The sequence below is a fragment of the Toxorhynchites rutilus genome, chromosome 2, assembly GCF_029784135.1.
Source record: "Toxorhynchites rutilus septentrionalis strain SRP chromosome 2, ASM2978413v1, whole genome shotgun sequence".
Lineage (NCBI taxonomy): Eukaryota > Metazoa > Arthropoda > Insecta > Diptera > Culicidae > Toxorhynchites > Toxorhynchites rutilus.
The window spans coordinates 160,453,482-160,470,885 of record NC_073745.1 but is presented as its reverse complement, the minus strand read 5'-3'; the positions used below and the strand labels follow the sequence as shown (position 1 = coordinate 160,470,885).

General features: G+C 40.3%; 1 protein-coding gene across 1 annotated transcript in view; it reads left to right on the top strand.

Moving 5' to 3' along the window:
* LOC129764920 (group 3 secretory phospholipase A2) overlaps positions 1–17,404 on the top strand; it is a 54,836-nt gene that overhangs the window by 397 nt on the left and 37,035 nt on the right. The window lies entirely within an intron of this gene.

Here is a 17,404-nt window from a genome sequence, read left to right as displayed (position 1 = left end):
TACGTGATACGTTTTATGTATTTTCTAAGCATTAGCTTGGCTTTAAGAGTGAAATTGGAGCAAGTAGCAAAATGTGTACTTCGTTAATGAAGCAAATTAATTATTAATTAACAGTTATATAAGGATGTTGTACGGCAATTTGTTCAAAGTTGAGTGTTACAAAAATTTGTGAAAACCAGGTGGTTCACATTACTCCCTAACGATAATGTACAATTATCGTTTTTTGAATTATCGCGTAAATTTCAAGAACAAGTTCTTCAAAGATAAAACAATTTGTGGTACAATTAAAAACAGAAATTCGCTGAAGGTAAACACAATATCACAAATCTACAATACCAATAGTTTACAGTTACAGTTTGAATAGAAATGTTGTCGAATGTGTGGGAAGATGATCAAGCAGAATATTGGTGTCGCATGATTAGACGCCATTTAAATATGGTCTACATGATTGTAATAGATTTTTATTTTTTCACACCATTTAACAGACCAAGAAAACTTGCCGACCTTATTAAGTTGTCGTTATATGTTCGTCTTTGACAGTGCTGTTTGGTGATTGTTCTATTTCGCTGATAAAGGTTTCCTTGATGGTCACACATTCTGCTTTCACTGAACCACCGGCCATCAACTTGACGAGCGTGACGAGTTGTTCTACGGAAGAATTCAATTCTACTTCCTCGAAGTTTTGGTGTACTAGACACGCTTAAGTTCGATGCTGTGGTAGCTACTTTTCGCATTGGAATTTGTATTTCGGACATTGTTATTTGAATATGTTTATCTGAATCGCTATACTGTGATAATTAACCGCGTCCCGGATGAAAAATTGGCGTCTTCATGTTCCCACCGGCGTTTGTCTATCCGATTTTTTCAAAACTTACTCGGTACTACGGGGTTATGTTGAGAAAAAAAAATTGTTATGAGTGTATCCATATTTAGTTTATTGAATTAGACAGATGGGTTATTATTAGAGACAAAACGGTTAATTGTTTAGGCGGATATCGGATACCCGCGAGCCTCGAGGCTGGATGCCTTTTTTGCATATAAAAATCTGAGAGAAACTGCATGTGCTTATAAATGAAACAAAGGATTACATTTTGGGGAGAAATAAACACATTTTTACATTTTTAAAAATAATGAAGGATGAGCATCAAGTTTGCTACAAAGAATCTCGGACAGATTTTTTTCCTGATAAAGATTTTCTTGAGATTTTGTGGATATATTGAAAAAACTTTAATAGTGGTCGAACAAGAGTAAGTTCTACGAATTTAAGTGAGCAAAGAACAACAATCAATTATTTTCATTCAAGATTAGAAAACAGCTCAGAGCTGTCGTAAGGGATGATTATCTAAGATAGTTTGACGACATAACAGTACATCCAAAGTTAATTTTTAGCACATGTTATGGCATCCCGATTTATTACATTAAATAAGCCGAAAAACAACAGAAAATGTTCTACTCCCCAACACGTGTATCATTTGTATAATATTAGGCTGTCAAAAAAGTCCTGCGGTATTTTTTTTTTAATTTTCAAATTTTTAAGTCAAATTGCTTCGACAACTCGCAAGCAGATCGGTCGAACCTATATTTGATCCGATACAGGTGTTTTTTTTACATCCGTTTCTAGTGTGTATTTTTTCATCTGGTGCGCTGCGAGCGAGTAAAGCTCATAAAAAGTGGTGCGCTATCGAGACAATCCGGCAGCAAGTCACATCATCACACACACTACACAGCAGCGGGGCAAGTAGAAGTTTATTTTCCTCTTACCTCTTCCATCATTCTGTATAGCTTCTGTGCTCGATTTATACCATTGTTTATCATTGTGTTTATCATATCGGCAAGCGTTGGCATTAGGGGTGTTCATTTCTTACATCACCGTTGAACTTTTATTGGAACTTTTTTCATTTTCAAATTACACATAATAACAAAAATTGAAATAAATAAAATTTTCAACAATAACTAATATAGAAATATAATTTCTTTTACTAATTTATATTTTCCAAATTATTATATTCTGTTCATATTGAACAGTTGTCTACTTCTTCGTTTTTATTAATATGGCAGAGGGCGGGGAGGATCCCCCACCCACGCCAAAGAATATATCATATAATAAACCTCCTCCTGAAGAGCAGGAGGATGAAACAGAAGATGAGGAGGAAAATTCTGTATACGAAATAGAAAGCTCTGAAGATGAGGAAAAAGACGAGAAGCAGGATTTTCGTCTAAAAGAATACCCTGATGACGCCAAAGGCCCATTTATCGTATACTTTAGACGAAAATCCAAACCTCTTAACGTCATTCGCATCTCAAAAGAGTTGACACAGAAATTTTCCGAAGTTACCGAGATTACTCGGATGGGGCCAGACAAATTACGAGTTGTCGTCTCCAGCAGAACCCAAGCGAATGAAATAACGCGCTGTGATCTCTTTGCGATCGAGTATCGCGTATACGTACCCTGTTGCAACGTTGAAATAGACGGTGTAATAAACGAAAAGGGTTTGACTCGAAAAGAGATACTCGATGGTGTCGGTCGCTTCAAGAACTCTTCACTTAAAAGTGTGAAGATTCTTGCATGCGATCGACTGAAATCTGTGTCACTTAAAAATGACAAAAGAGTTCTCAATCGGACAAACTCTTTTCGTGTGACATTTGAGGGTTCCGCCCTTCCAAACTACGTTGCAATAGGTGCACTTCGTTTACCTGTTCGGTTGTTTGTACCCCGGGTAATGAAATGCAACAAATGTATGCAACTCGGTCACACGGCCGCCTATTGTTGCAACAAAAAACGTTGCGCAGATTGTGGAGAGAGCCATGATGAGAATCCTTGCCCAAAAGAGCGCAAGTGTCTTCATTGCGGCGGGACTCCTCATGATCTTATTCAATGCCCGGTGTACATACAACGAGGGGAAAAAATCAAGCGTTCCTTAAAAGAACGTTCCAAGCGGACTTATGCAGAAATGCTTAAGAGTCCCGTTCCAACGACTCAGGACAATCCCTACTCCATTCTGCAGAACGACGAGCCTGTTGCTGACGCTCCCAATGCAGGAAGTTCCGGTACATCGCAGGGTGCCATCAGGAAAAGAAAAATTACTTCTTTTCCATCACTCCCCAGAAAGAAAACCGAAACTTCCCAAGTTGGAATGAAAACTCGAATCGAACGTGCTGAGAATAGACCGAAGCAAGTACTTCCTGGTTTAAGCGGTTCTTCTACGCACCAGGGGTCCTCAGCACTTCCCGGAGCAGCACCCAACACGTCTGCTCCTTTTTCGCGGTCGAGGCAACAGCCACAATCTGGCTTGCTTGCACTTTCTGACCTGGTGGACAACATTTTAAATGCTTTAAATATAAATGACCCTCTTAAAAGCATAGTATTATGTTTGCTTCCGATTGTGAGAACATTTTTGAAAGAAAAATGTGGTTTTTTGGCAGCGTTCATTTCCCTCGATGCCTGATTCAGGGCAAGAGGTCAAGGATTTGACCACTGTAATACAGTGGAATTGCAGAAGCATCATTCCTAAACTAGATCAGTTTAAATTTTTAGTTCACAGCTCTAACTGTGATGTATTTTCTCTCTGTGAAACATGGCTTTCTTCAGCCAATGAGCTGAATTTCCACGATTTCAACATTATTCGCCTCGATCGAAATGACTCGTTTGGTGGCGTACTATTGGGGATTAAAAAATGTCACTCCTTCTATAGAGTCACTCTCCCATCGATGACAGGCATTGAAGTTGTTGCTTGCCAGACACAAATCAATGGCAAAGACCTCTGCATTGCTTCGATATATATCCCTCCCAGAACTACGGTAGGCCGCCATCAGTTCTTTGATACTATCGAGGCAATGCCGGAGCCGCGGTTAATCTTAGGTGATTTCAACTCCCATGGAACAGCATGGGGATCACTCTACGATGACAACCGTGCCACTTTGATTTATGATCTGTGCGACAACTTCAAATTGACAGTTTTGAATACTGAGGAAGCAACCAGAATAGCCAACCCTCCTGCACGGGCAAGCATGCTAGACATATCTCTATGCTCTTCTTCGTTATCCCTGGATTGCATGTGAAAGGTAATCCAAGATCCCCACGGTAGTGATCACCTACCAATAATTTTATCGATCGCTAATGAATCAAGCTTTCGTGAGTCAGTCAATATTTCGTATGACCTCACGAAGAATATTGACTGGAGAACATTTGATAATATCTGAAGCAATTGTTTCAATGCATGAACTTCCTCCACTCGAAGAGTAGAACTTTATATCGAGTTTGATTTACGAAAGCGCACTTCAAGCTCAAAAGAAACGTGTACCGGCTACCACTTTCCGACGTCGTCCTCCATCACTTTGGTGGGACAAGGAGTGTTCAAAGGTCTACCTTGAAAAATCATCCGCTTTCAAAAAATTCAGGAAAACTGGATTAGTGGAATGGTTTCTAAAGTACCAAGCTCTAGAAGCCAAACTAAAAGGTTTGATTAAAGCAAAAAAGCGTGGATATTGGCGGAAGTTCGTCAATGGTTTGTCAAGGGAGACCGCTATGAGCACTCTTTGGAATACGGCTAGGAAAATGCGTGGCTGGAACCATACAAACGAAAGTGAGGAATACTCTGACCGTTGGATTTTTAACTTTGCAAGGAAGGTTTGCCCCGACACCGTTCCTGCACAAAACGTCGAACGCGACATTCCACTTCAAAGCGATTATGAGAATTTTTCGATGGTGGAATTCTCAATTGCTCTTCTCTCATGTAACAATTCAGCTCCGGGGTCGGACAAGATTAAATTCAACTTGTTGAAGAATCTTCCCGACTTGGCAAAACAGCGTTTGCTGAACTTGTTCAACAAGTTTCTGGAGCTGAATATTGTCCCGCATGACTGGAGACAAGTGAGAGTGATAGCCATACGGAAACCCAACAAGCCAGCTTGCGATCACAACTCATATAGGCCGATTGCAATGTTATCCTGTATTCGTAAATTGTTAGAGAAAATGATTCTACTTCGTTTGGACAAGTGGGTCGAAACGAACAATTTGCTGTCAAATACGCAGTTTGGCTTCCGCCGAGGTAAAGGGACAAATGATTGTCTCGCGCTGCTATCTTCTGAAATCCAAATCGCATTTGCTCGCAAAGAACAAATGGCTTCCGTTTTTCTCGATATCAAAGGGGCATTTGATTCAGTTTCCATGGAAATTCTCTCAGAGAAGCTTCATAATCGTGGACTTTCACCAATTCTCAATAATTTCCTGTACAATTTACTGTCAGAAAAGCACATGATTTTCTCTCATGGCAGCTCGAAATCTTCTCGTTACAGTTTTATGGGCCTACCACAAGGCTCCTGCCTAAGCCCCCTCTTGTACAGTTTTTACGTCAATGATATAGATGATTGTCTAACTAGAGACTGCACGCTGAGACAACTTGCAGACGATGGAGTTATTTCCATCACGGGTACTAATCCCGTCGTTCTGCAAAAGTCGTTGCAAGATACCCTGAACAATCTGTTCACGTGGGCCCTCAAGCTGGGTATCGAATTCTCTACGGAGAAAACTGAAATTGTCGTTTTTTTCTAGGAAGCACGAACCCGCCCAATTCCAGCTTCACCTATCCGGCAAAACGATCCAACACTCTATGTTTTTCAAATACCTGGGTGTATATTTTGATTCTAAGTGTACCTGGGGGAGACACATTGCGTATTTGAAACAGAAATGCCAGCAAAGAATCAATTTTCTCCAAACAATTACCGGAACATGGTGGGGTGCCCATCCAGGAGACCTCATTCAGTTGTACAAAACAACGATATTATCAGTGTTAGAATATGGCAGTTTTTGCTTCCGATCAGCTGCCAGGATTCATATTCTCAAGCTGGAGAGAATACAATATCGTTGCTTGCGTATAGCCATGGGGTGTTTGCATTCGACACATACGATGAGTCTCGAAGTTTTGGCAGGAGTACCCCCGCTTACTCTTCGGTTCACAGAATTATTCTACAGATTTCTCATCCGTTGCAAGATCATGAATCCATTGGTGATTGATAACTTCGAAAATCTACTCCAACTGACTCCTCAGTCAAGTTTTATGTCTTTATACCATGAATACCTTACCCACGACGTGCACCCTTCACCAGGCATCTCCAACCAAGTTTGCTTCCCATACTTCTGCAATTCCTCTGTCACTTTTGATCTGTCCATGCGACAAAAAATCCATGGAATCCCAGATCACCTACGCTCCGATTCTATTCCGCCGATATTTTCGGCAGAATATGGGAAAGTTAGATCTGATAAAATGTTCTTTACTGACGGTTCATTCATAAACGGGTCCACTGGCTTCGGCATCTTCAATGAAAATTCCAGTGCCTCTTTCAAACTCAAAGATCCTTGTTCCGTGTATGTCGCTGAACTGGGTGCGATATACTATGCTCTAGGGATCATTGAAACACTGCCCATCGACCATTATTTTATTTTTTCAGACAGTCTCAGCTCAATAGAGGCAATCCGCTCAATGAAAGTTGATAAACGCTCATCTTATTTCCTAACAAGAATAAGACATCTATTGAGTGTTTTGGTCGAAAAATTATTCAAGATTACCTCAGCATGGGTTCCCTCTCATTGCTCGATTCCGGGGAATGAGAAAGCGGACTCGCTAGCTAAGGTGGGCGCTTCAGAAGGCACACTTTTTGAAAGGCAAATTGCCTATAATGAATTTTTTCACATTCCTCGTCAGGACACACTCGTTAGTTGGCAGCGCATGTGGAGTGAAGATGAGTTCGGTCGTTGGTTACACACGATTATCCCTAAGGTTTCGACGAGTGCTTGGTTTGAGGGATTGAATGTAGGTCGTGATTTCATTCGCGTGATATCTCGGCCCCTGTCCAATCACTACAACCTAAACGTGCATCTCTATCGCATTGGGCTTGAAGCAAACAATCTTTGTGATTGTGGCGATGGCTACCACGACATCGAGCATGTTGTCTGGTCGTGTATCCGCTTCCATGCTGCTCGCTCTCGCACTGAGAGCACAAGGCAGACAATCGGATATCCCCGTCCGGGATATCTTAGGTAGCTGTGATCCTGATCTTCTGCTTCATCTATACCTGTTCCTCAGAAACGCCGATGTCAACGTTTAATGATGTTTCCTTCGTTGTGTCCCCGTTTCATATCCCTCCTATCCAAACGATAAACTTTTACTTAGTCGCGGCAATACATACACACACTCTTTACAGATACACGGGCCAAAGGTTGTGCAGTCCACTGATCATTCAACAAGAGCCAAAGGTTGTACCGCTGATGACAACTCTACACGAACTGATGATTGCGCCGGCTAGTGACCATTCTATCCTGGATTCCTCGAGTCGAGAAAGACGCACCACGCTAGATATGGGGTACAGACTAGGGGGGCGTTGCTGATTAATGGTCAGCTATCGAAGATGACATGAGCTGTGCCTTTCGACAACGTTCTCAAGAATCCTGGTTTCGGTGGAACTTGCTCAGATTAGCACTGGGATTACTTTTCGTGAAGGGAGGAAAGGATCAAAAAAGGTTGAAAACCAATAGGAGGTATCCCATGTCGGGCACACGTACAGAGCATCGAAGACTGCAACATACCAATTATGAGAACACTTGTAATACTAACCTCGAGCCGACCGCGAGTAATCGGTTACATATTACTAACATAGATAATAAGAAAAACTGTCAAAATATTGAACTCCGGCCCCGTCAGGCTAACGCCATATGAGCCTTGATAAAAATATATATTTTGGAAAAAAAAACTACTTATGAGATGATCTATATTACCTAATTCAGTGATTTTCAACCGATGGGGAATCTACCACTGCCCCCCACCCTTAGTGAGAAATTTGGCCATTAAAAGGGGGGAATTGTGCAAGGGAATATTGCACATTTACTTCGCTATGAAGATGCCAAAAATTGCCACAAAAACTTCAATGGATACACTAAAATTTGCGATCATCGGCAAACATTTCCAAATCTGAAACGTAATGTTCAATTGAATAACTTCACAGTGTTTGAAAGACTTTCGTCAGTGAATGATGATGGAACAGACGATGAAACAGTATAGAAGACCATAAAAAAGGAAATTGTACAGCATTTGTCAAGACTTTTTACAACAAGTTAAACTTGAAACATATTCTCTCTATATGAAAGAACATGATTTGGACATGGTTTGAATCCCTTCCGACTAGCAGTGACGAAAGATTCGGATCAATTTCGGAACAAAGTCATCGATCTACAAATAACCTATTTTTATCCTGAGTGTTGTTGTCTTTTGTGTAGTATTTATGTGAATCTGAATTTCCTACAATGCTGTTGATAGAAAAAAACACAGTAACCAAATGGATATCGAAGATGACATGAGCTGTGCCTTTCGACAACGTTCTCAAGAATCCTGGTTTCGGTGGAAATTGCTCAGATTAGCACTGGGATTAGTTTTCGTGAAGGGAGGAAAGGATCAAAAAAGGTTGAAAACCACTGACCTAATTGCAACCTTTTTGGACCCAAGATTCAAGTCAGACTATTTTGTATTTTTTGAAATCATTTATCACATATCAAATGATGCAAAAGAGAGGAAACTGAATTAAACCTTACACGCGAAACTAACGACGCCTTTTTTAACGATGTGGTAAATGAAATAATAGCCTACATCGCGTTCAGAGAAAGAAAATCCCATTGCTAATTAAATCTATCTTTATGTGAAAACATTTCGAATCGATCGCATACAGGAACCTCACATTTGGTGATTATTAAACTCTAAGCAGTACCCCCAATTGGCAAGGTTTGCTAGTGTTTATTTTTTAGCTCGTTGCAGTAGTGTTTATAGCGAAAAACTGTGTTCTCTGAAGCTGGAATGGTGTACGATGCAAAGCGTAATCGGTTGTCACCATCAACTGCTGAACATTCATTGTTTATGCATCATAATTTACCACTGGTTAATGTTGAGTACTGTTAATAAATTAATGTTATGAATTAATATAAATTTAATTTTAAACAAACATGCCTGTCATTCTTTGTGTGGACACCGACTGGACAACATCGTTGCTGGACGGGCTGGACGGCGAGGGATCGAGTGCCTTTCTCAAGGCAAGAGGGCGGAGGTGGTAGCGCTGGAGTAAAATAGAGTAGTGTTTTCAAAGGGCCTTTCTCAAGGCTAGAGACGAATGAACTGAAAAAGTTTAAAGTCTCTATAATACAATACCATTACCATTACCATTACATGCCTGCATTTCAGTCATTCAACTTTATTTTTAATTATGTATGAATGAATAATATAAACCAATTGATCTACCGGAACAAATTTTCATATACAATCGTGTCTATTTTTTTCAAATTCGGAGATATTTTACATCATTATCAAATCATGTTTGCATGAAACACATATGAAAAATTTTCAGAATTCGTAATAAGAGAAGTACACCCAGGTTTTTCAGGCGATGAATAGGTGCTCCGTAAAAAAAATCGCCGCTCACACAAATCTGTATATCCACCGATGCCCGCTCGAAAATTCATTTTGCACATCTCATTTGGTGGTTATCGGAGTAACATCGTTGCCGGCGAGCGTTGGGCGGGAATGGATTGTTTTTTTTTAAAGACAGGTGAAGGGGGAGTAATGATGTAGTTTTCTTTCCACAAGGGCCCTTCTCAGGGCTAGAGTAAGGAAAATCCTTGTAGTTGTTATTTCAATGTGAGATGAAGATGGTCACGCTCACACGCCTAGCATTATGCTCTTCTCTCCCAATTCCGTTTCTTTTCTGCAGCCGGACTGAACGGATCATTTAGCGAAAATCGAAGTGTCGATGATAAATTGATACAGATGGGTGCCATTGAACATGGATTTGATATTGAAGAATACGAAATGTTTGATGTGGTGTAGTGGATATTTCATCATATCAATGAAATCACATTGATGAAAGCAGCGTTATAAAATCATTTCTCTACGAATGCCGCAATCAATCGTTGTTTCCAATTGTTTGGAAGGGCGTATTATGCTGAGTAATTCAGAGGAAGGAAGGAAGGTAGGTATTGAATTAGAGAGACTTTAAACTCTGAGAGTTCATTCGTCTCTTAATTCAGAGGAAGAATCTATTCCTTTTTTAAACGTAAATGATTCTGCTTCGGATCAAGGAAATGGCATGATAATCAAAATGTCCAATAATTATATGCACGCTACTTGTCGACTTGGAAAATTGTTGAAATAGCTTGAAAATTGCTTTGAAAACATGCTATTGAAATCACATAAATCTTAATATAAACTGGCACCCGCTCCGAAATCCATTTAGTTGTCATTGCGATATGAGATGAGGATGGTCACGCTCAAACGCCTACGCATCATGCTCTTCTCTCCCAATCCCATTTCTTTTCTGCAGCGGACTGGTGATCGTTGAACAAATATAAAAGCGTGTGTGGAAGCAGTAAATGTCTAGAAGTAAAAAAAGTAAAAAAAAATAATCACATTCTTGGGTTTCTTCTGGAGTATGAAGAAAAAGTTGTTTTTTTTTTAAATCTGTACATTCTGTATCTTTGCTGAAAATCTGTAATTCTGTATATACAAATTATGTATCTCAAATTTGGTGAAAAATCTATAAAATACAGAATACTCTGTGTATGCGGCGACCCTGATTTGATGCTATGAACTGATAATTTTACTATATCAACCTCTGGTAGCTCAATATCTAAGCTTTATTGTGTTTTAGGCAAGAAATCATTGTAAAATATATAGACATTATCGAGAATTATGACGATTATGAACAATAAAATATATCGCTGGTTCAAAAGATGCATATCGCTTTTTATATTTATGATCGGCACACATGGACAGAAGAGTAGCTACTTGATTAATTCTGAACTAAAATACAGGTCGGACTCGATTATATATAATCGCAATTTCACTTTCAACGTTAATTTTCGAATACAATACATAATCGAATCACAAAAAAGCACACAGAATGTTGAAAAAAAATGGTCGACTATATATAATCGAGTCCGACCTGTAATAAAAAAAAACATTTTTTTCTGTGATAAAATTCTTCCCATCATTTATTGCATTGCAACCTTTAACATTTGCACTAAATCATAGAGGATGTTGACTACGGCAGTTTGAAATAATGTTTTCAATCTCACTTATGTGCAAACTCAAGAAAAGCCATTGAACGCTATTTCGAAGGAAGCTGTATCCACGATATAATCTCCGTCAACAAAGCGTTTTGTGTTATAGATTCACTTGTAGATTCACAAATCTATATTAGAGGACTCGATTATCACGAAAACTGATGATGGTGGCAGATGCTAATATTTCGTATAAACACAGGGCGATGATTTTCACACATCTTTGCGAACGAGGAAATGATAATCTGCATATCGCCAACAAAAACTAGACGAATTCGATGACAATGACCTTGGCGATGCCTACAGCTTCTACTCGCGCGTCATAAAAAGGCCAGATGCATATTCGTTCGATCTCTACACAGATTATCATCTCTTTTGTCGGGTTGTTGGTTTTTTTCACTCGCTCGCCAATCAGAGGCTGTTGGCCTTAGTTGATGCCTAAACGCCACTTTGTGTCACCTATGGATGTTCGAATGTTTGAGATGATGGACTAATATTGTCCGTTTGTACTCAGTTGAAGGTTGAAATAACTCCGAACAGGTTTTTTTGGTTTGTTTTTAGACGTGCCGCAAACCAAAATTCAGCAACCGGTAGTCTTTTGAAAGATGCACGTATGCGGAATCAATAAAAAGGGATAACTGACTCTTCGCGTTTCTGTCGGAATTCATCTTATGATTATTATGATTATATTATTATCATGAGTTGCCTCAACATGATTTCTTAATCTAGTGAGACCGCACATGATGCTCTTGAATATATTTATTTTGATATACCTGTATCATTATTCTACTTTTCATGATAATCGAATAAATAATTTGATATCCATTGCATCGCGGTTCTCGAAAAAATCAGAACTGCTTGGAAAAATAAAACGATGCTTAGAAATAGTTTTTAGTTTTGTTTTTGATATAATTCTGTTTTCTTTCATACTATTTTCATATATTGCAATGTTCTATGATGAATTCACGCATGGTTTGAATGATAAAACCTTTTGCTTCTTGTATGGAATTAATTTTTCTAGAAAAACTTTACAATGCTTTTGCATATGCCCATGACCTCCCATGCTTCTTCGACTTTATATCGTATAGAACAGTGCACAATGGTTGCATTTAAGTGGAAATTAGCATTTAGAGCTCGACAGTTATTCTCTAGACAAAAACCGTATCTACCACAAAGTTGTTTTTTAACCAAGTTGCATTAGGGGAAACCATGAAAAACCCGGTTTTTTACTCTAACTTTTATATTTCAGATTCTACATCAAAATTGTCTTCACAGCAAAAAAAACAGTGTTTTTCATGGTGACCCTAACGCAACTTAGAAGAAAGGCGCTATATCGGTTATTTCAAGAGATAGAAAAAACTTTGTTCTACAAAGATGTTTTAAATAACTGGGGCTACAATATTGTCGAACTATGTTTAACTCTATCTATAAAGATAAGAAAGTTAGAATTTTTATTTCATCGACAATTATGGTCACCCTATTTTTGATAACATAAAAATGAGCGCTCTATTTTGTGTAACAACTTTGTCGAAGACGGTTTTTGTCTAGAGAATAACTGTCGAGCTCTGAACGCTAATTTCCACTTAAATGCATCTCCTGGACCATTGTGCAGTGGTGTTCAACCTTTTTTTCAGAGGGGCCACAAACACATGCTAGGCATGGTGTCGCGGGCCGCAAAACAAAAATAAATGTACTACGATATTATAACTACCGAGAAACAAACATTTTAAAAATTCAAGAATGAAACTCTAGTACAAAGTAGTAGTACATTTGATGGCTTGCCCGCGGGCCGGATGTTGAGTATCGCTGGTATAGAACCTCTCTTCAACTATTCATGAAACATTCTACAGTATCTGTTGACCATTTCTTTGTAGAATTCTAATTTTAATGGAATACAAAAACATATGTTTTTAGGTAAAATAGGTGGGAGTGCGGGTGAGATCGTCACCATGTCGGGGTAAAACTGCCACCTTTAGATAAACCTCAAGGGAGGAGAGGAGAGGTAATTGCGATTGTATGTAATTGGATTGCTCAGACCAAATGTCTACCATGGCATCTGATGGGTGCGAATGCTTACGGGGCGGGGTTTCTCCAAAGCCTTTCTGGCTGGGGTGATTTTCCGTATAAATGCGCGGAAATCTTATCGCGATCGCCACGTGGATCGCAGATGGTTTTGACGGGGAACACTGTATATCGAGGACACTATGTGAATTCTTCCTCTATTTATTTCTGCTATACACTATAGCACTCTAACTACGCGTGACGCGTTAAATAGTTCGGGATAATAAAAACTTGGTAAAACTATAACGTGGGAAATAAACTGGAGCTATCTTTATTCCAACTTTTATTCACGATAGCTAAGCGGAAAACTGATTATACTTTGACAGTAAAGCGGAAAAGGTGGTCATAGGTGTCAGAATATTGGTTAGCCAGTGAGAGACTGTAATACGGTAGTATTTCACTAGAACTACTTAACTAGCGTATTGCTGATTTCTGCGAATATTTGATTTAGAACCTAACAACATCAAATGACCAAATGACAAAAATGACCAAAAAGCAAGAAAATTAATGCAAAAAAAAAACTGTTCACTGATGGCTTATTGGACCACACAGTTCTCGCTGTTGATACAGTCTTAGGTTTGCGGAACGAATGGTTCCGATTCCGGTCTAGAAATCTCAGCCAGCACTTATATTAAAAGGATGTTTCACGTTATTTTTTTCTTGTCAATTCAAAAGCCAGAGGTTCTCAAGATCAAACAATTGATGGGCAAATTTCTACTCCTTGCAGGGCTCGGCATAGCCATAGTCAACTGAGGATAGTCAGCTGACTATCTGACTGACTATATCCGTATTCAGTCGGAAATGACTTTTGGCTTCTTCACGCAGTTTTCCCCCCAAAACGATTAAACAGTAAGTCGGGCGTTTAGTCGCTATCTCCCTCTACCGACTCGACTATATCATTTCATTCTTCCCAGTCAAATTGTCTTCATTTCGTTTTGAAGTGACTTCCCCCAAAACGAATTCGTTCTTCTCTTTCTCTTTCCCATGTACGTATGCATGCATCGATGTTTGAGTTCAACGTGGTTTGACATACGCTACAGGTGAGGTAGTTTTTTTGTATCATACACGAAAATTACTCACTGTTTACAAACAAAACACAGTAACCTTTCAAGATGGCTGCAGAGTGGTTTTTGTAAATTGGGCCACCTTGGGATATACTTCTAGGCGCTTTGGGGTAGACAATAAACCGTCCATTGTTGGGGTAACTTCTTTTTTGCATCAGAAATCAAGTTTTCGTTCCTCTTTATATGAACGTAAAATAAGATTCCGTACGTGGGTATAAAGTTAGTGTCAGAGGGAAAAGGACGTGTGGATTAAAGTCAGTTGAATGAAGAAGCAGATTTGTATTCATTAGTCGCGTCAGTTAAAATAAACACTGACTGAACTAGTTCTCCAGTCACCCTCGCTAGTCAACGCTAGTCAATTCATTTTTTAGTCAAGTCATTTTTTGTTGTCGGCGACTGCCGAAGCAGATCTAGTCGGAGCGAAGCTGCTGAGAGTAGAGTCAGTCTTCATTTTTCACCTTCGAAGATTTCGGGCCCTGGTCCGGAGTAAACACGAGAGCTTTAGGAAATCCCAGGAATTATTGACATGACCTGTTCAACGTTGGTTTTGGCTGTTTTATCAGTCCAGTTCTGCCGTTTTGTAATCCAAATATAAATACGAGGCATCTACAAAAAGTAAGGACGCATTTTTCCCGTCAGTGAAAGACACAGGTGTCGGTTTTGCCCTGATTGAAGATGTCGGTGTTACTACGAATGGACTCGAAATTTCAAAACAAAGTTACAACAAATCTCACAAAATACACTGAACGATGATCTAATATGAATTAGGTTCACTCGCTCCTGAAGGCATTAATTTTCAAAAAATCATTTTGCTGATAGGGCGTCGTGCACAAATTACGTAACGCAATTTCCTATCTCTAATACACAGAAAGTAAGGCAACCTCGCTATAATAAGGCATTTACATTTAATTTGCTATAATAAGGCATTTACGTAGGACCAATTAAACAAGTATGCATCAGAAACATTCATTTTATTTATTTATTTTGGTTTAACGTCTTTACAACATGGTCTGATTCACAATTTTTCTCTAATTAACTCGGTTCGTGGCAATCTCCCTCCAATTCCGCGGGAACCCCGTGCTCACCATGTCATGCTCCACTTGGTCTAACCTTGCTCGTTGTGCTCCTCGTCGTCTCGTACCAGCCGGATTCCCGATGAACACCATTTTTGCAGGATAGTTGTCCGACATTCTTGCAACGTGTCCTGCCCAACGTATCCTTCCAGCTTTGACAACTTTCTGGATACTGGGTTCGCCGGTGAGTCGCGTGAGCTCGTGGTTCATCCTTCGCCTCCATACGCCGTCCTCCTGTACACCGCCGGAGATGGTTCTTAACACCCGCCGTTCAAAGACTCCGAGTGCTCGCAGGTCCTCTTCGAGTATTGTCCACGTCTCGTGCCCGTAGAGGACAACCGGTCTTATGAGCGTTTTGTACAGAGAACATTTCGCACGACTGCTAAGTCTGTTTGACCTTAGGTGTTTGTGGAGACTATAGTAGGTACGGCTCCCATTGATGATGCGTCTCCGGATCTCGCGGCTGGTATCATTGTCAGACGTTACCATTGAGCCAAGGTAGACAAATTGGTCCACTACCTCGAACTCATCGCCGTGGGTCATTACACTACTACCTAATCGGGTCCTGTCGTGCTCGGATCCGAAAGCCAGCATGTATTTGGTTTTAGACGCATTGATTTTCAGTCCAATTTTCTCTGCTTCGTGCTTAAGTCTGGTGTAATGTTCAGCTACCGTCTCAAATGTTCTGCCGACAATGTCTACGTCATCAGCGAAGCAGATGAATTGACTGGATCTATTGAAAATGGTACCACGCAAGTTAAACGCCGCTCGTCTCATAACACCATCTAGCGCAATGTTGAACAGTAGGCAAGAGAGACCATCACCTTGTCGAAGCCCTCTGCGGGACTCGAATGGATCAGATAATCCACCCGAAATTCGCACACAGCACTGTATTCCATCCATCGTAACCTTAATCAGTCTTGTCAGCTTCACGGGGAAGCTGTTTTCGTCCATGATTCTCCATAGCTCTTTTCGTGTTATTGAATCGTATGCGGCTTTAAAGTCGATGAATAGATGGTGCGTGGGGACTCTGTACTCACGGCATTTCTGGAGAATCTGCCGCAAGGTGAAGATTTGGTCAGTAGTAGACCGACCTTCGATGAAGCCGGCCTAATAGCCTCCCACGAATCTGTTTGTCAGTGGCGATAGACGATGGAAGATGATTTGGGAAAGCACTTTGTAGGCGGCATTCAGGACGGTAATTGCACGAAAGTTTCCACAGTCTAGTTTGTCCCCTTTCTTGAAGATAGGGCAAATAACCTCATCTTTCCACTCCTGAGGTAGTTGTTCTTTTCCCAAACTCTGACAATCATCCGATGCAGATAACTAACCAATTTTTCCGGGCCCATCTTGATAAGTTCCGCTCCGATTCCATCTTTGCCAGTTGATTTGTTGTTCTTCAACTGTTTAATAACATTCCTTACATCACTTATCGTTGGGAGTGGTACATCTTCATTATTTACTGCACCAACGTAATCGCTTCCATCGTCATTTTGGTCCTCTGCCTGTACGTCATTCAGGTGTTCATCGAAGTGCTGCCTCCACCTTTCGGTCACATCACGTTCGTTCGTCAGTATACTCCCATCCCATCCTTATTCCGACACATTTCTGCTCGCGGCACGAAGCCTTTTCGGGATGCATTGAGTTTCTGGTAGAACTTCCGCGTCTCATGAGAACGGTGCAGCTGTTCGAGTTCTTCACACCCTTCCTCTTCCTGGCGGCGCTTCTTTTCCCGGAAGAGTTGGGTTTGCTGTCTCCGCTTCTGTCTATATCGTTCCACATTCTGACGGTCAGCTTGACGCAGCATGAGCTCCCGCGCAGCGTTCTTCTCCTGTAACACTAACAGAAACTTTCATATCACCTCAATAAAGCATTGTGTTTTCACTACAGTGTTTATGATACTAAAGCTAAGATAATGCTACGAAATTGGACTTTTAACCCTTTCGCTACGAGCGTCGTCTACATTAGGGTGATACAGCACATCGATCACACCAGCGCGATATGCACTCTTTTCGGCGCAGTGCTTCGTTCAGCGGTAGCACTCGGACGGAGCACACTGCCGTAGTGAAAGGGTTAAATTGAATACAGATATCTATACAGATTTTCTGAGA